The sequence below is a fragment of the Dipteris shenzhenensis genome, chromosome 7 (genome assembly GCF_047967505.1).
Source record: "Dipteris shenzhenensis isolate YYH24624 ecotype China chromosome 7, Dip_SZ_1.0, whole genome shotgun sequence".
In the NCBI taxonomy this organism is placed as follows: Eukaryota; Viridiplantae; Streptophyta; class Polypodiopsida; order Gleicheniales; family Dipteridaceae; genus Dipteris; species Dipteris shenzhenensis.
Window position 1 is genome coordinate 11,614,568 of NC_141602.1, and position 2,264 is coordinate 11,616,831.

Here is a 2,264-nt window from a genome sequence, read left to right on the forward strand (position 1 = left end):
CATTTCTGAAATACATCTCCTCGTCGTTCGCTCGAAGTGGAATGACAATAGATTTGCTTACAGTGCAAAGAATAGGAATTTGTCTTCCTCCGAAAAAAAGAAAAACTATGTTTTACTGTCGACATGAACAACATCAAGTGCAAGCACGATTGGATGATAACGAAATCTCTAGAAAAGGTTGCATGCAATTGAACATCAATCTTCTGCATCATTTCTGACAACGTGACTCATGTGAACCTCAACAAGATAGCAAAAGAGAGAAGTATTCATCAAGAGCCCAGCTGGCCAAGCACTCTAGTTCCTAGTTAAGTTATAACAATACATCGTAAAAACAACCGATTTGCGACAATATTATGACGCAATTGGGTTAATTGTTTTTGGGCAACTTTATACGCTTTTGCTGAAGAAGAGAACGATAGCGTCCCAAAGCACTGAGAGGAAAATGCTGCGCGTAGTAATGGTACCTGAGGTAGAAACGGGAGGGAAACCCAGTGCCCGTAAAGTATTTATCATGCCAAGACCCGTCCGGTCGTTGAGTGTTGAGAAGATACTGGATTCCTCTCTCTATGGACTCTAGCTCAAACTTCCCCAGCGCTTCTCCAGCAGCCAGGAGACCCTGGAGTGCCCATGCAGTCTGTGATGCGGTGCTGGCCTCGCCCTCACCTTTCAGCGATGGATCTTCGTAGCTGTCGCAACTTTCTCCCCATCCTCCATCTGCTGCTTTGTTGTTCCTCTGCGACTCCACCAGCCACCTTGCTCCTCGCGTGATCTCTTCCTCATGGGTGCTGGGTGCCATCACTGAGAGGGCGATCAGGACTCCACTGGTGCCATAGATATAGTTCACACCCCACCGTCCGTACCAGCAGCCTTCGTTCTCTTGCTCCTTACGCAGAAAGGCAAGGCCGCGGTTAACTGTCTTTGGGAAAGGGACGAACCTCCCATGAGCCTTAAGCCTGCCGTTCATCTCTATCACCCTGGCCGTCACGTCGGATGTGTTGGGGTCGATCATGGCCTTTAGATCTCCGTAAGGCATCGCATTCAGCCAATTCTGATTGTTGTCCTTGTCGAATGCTCCCCAACCCCCCGCTTTGCATTGCATGCTATTGATCCATTCGACTGCACGTCTGATAGCCTCTTGCTTCACGGCCTCGTTGGGTAGCTTTACGGCGCTTAGAGCCATCACTACGACGGCAGTGTCGTCCACGTCCGGATACCAGCGGTTCTGAAATTCAAAAGCCCAGCCTCCAGCCTTCGCACCCTGATTCTTAACGGCCCAATCGCCCTCCTGTAGAATCTGCTTCCGCAAAAGCCAGTTTCCAGCTTCTTGAAGAGCCGGATGATCGGGCGGAAGTCCTGAATCCACCAGAGAACGCATGACCAACGCCGTATCCCAGATAGGAGAGGTGCATGTTTGCAGCCAGTACCGATCTTCCGTCTCTACAGAAAAGGCTCGAACCGCTTCAATGCCACGCTGGAAGACTGGGTCTGAAACGCTGTAGCCCAGCGTGATCAAGGACAATAAAGAATAGCTCGTAGCTAGGAGAAACCCCCCCCAATCACCCGTCTCTTCTTGTCGCTGGTTCACCCATTTCTCCGCTGCTTTCAATGCCGCCTGTCGGAACGGCACCAGCTTCAAATTTTCCGCCAGCTTAAAAGCACAATCGAGAACGATGAAGGCATCCGTCCAGTCACGCCGAAATGGTGCTAGAAGCTTGGCGTGCTTCCAGCTTCCCTCAACATACAACTCGTCAAGAGAGATTGCTGGATTGGTCGAGAAGACAGGCTTTCGATCAAACACAATCATTAAAGGTACGGTGCAACTCCGCGCCCAACTAGACATTTCATAAATTGTCGTGATGAACCAGTTGGGGAGGAGCATCACCCAGATAGGAAGGGACGGGATACCACGCCAATCGTAGCAACCGATCAACGCAAGATGCAGCCGAGTGAAAACGCTTGCATTGCTGATGCCACCACGGTGGAGGATGAAACCGCGCGCTCTCTGTAGGGCTGGATCGGCTGTAGAAACATTCATCAGGCGAAGCGCTAAGTAAGCCTCTATGGTGACGCTCAACTCGCCACCATCTCCAAAAAATAATTCCCAGCTACCATTGCTGCGCTGCCTTTCTCGGATATATTTCTCCGATTTCTTCAAAGGATATGACTCATCTATGCGCAGCACCTTGTAGAGGAGGACCACTTTGGCTGTGATGGAGACGTTGCTCTCCAGCTCTCCCCACCAGTATCCTTCGGGGGACTGCATG

The 2,264-nt window shown here is 50.5% G+C and overlaps 1 pseudogene; it reads right to left on the minus strand.

Moving 5' to 3' along the window:
- Positions 1–367: 367 nt before the first annotated feature.
- LOC147899951 (dammaradiene synthase pseudogene) lies at positions 368–2,050 on the minus strand (annotated as a pseudogene).
- Between the last annotated feature and the right edge of the window lie 214 nt (positions 2,051–2,264).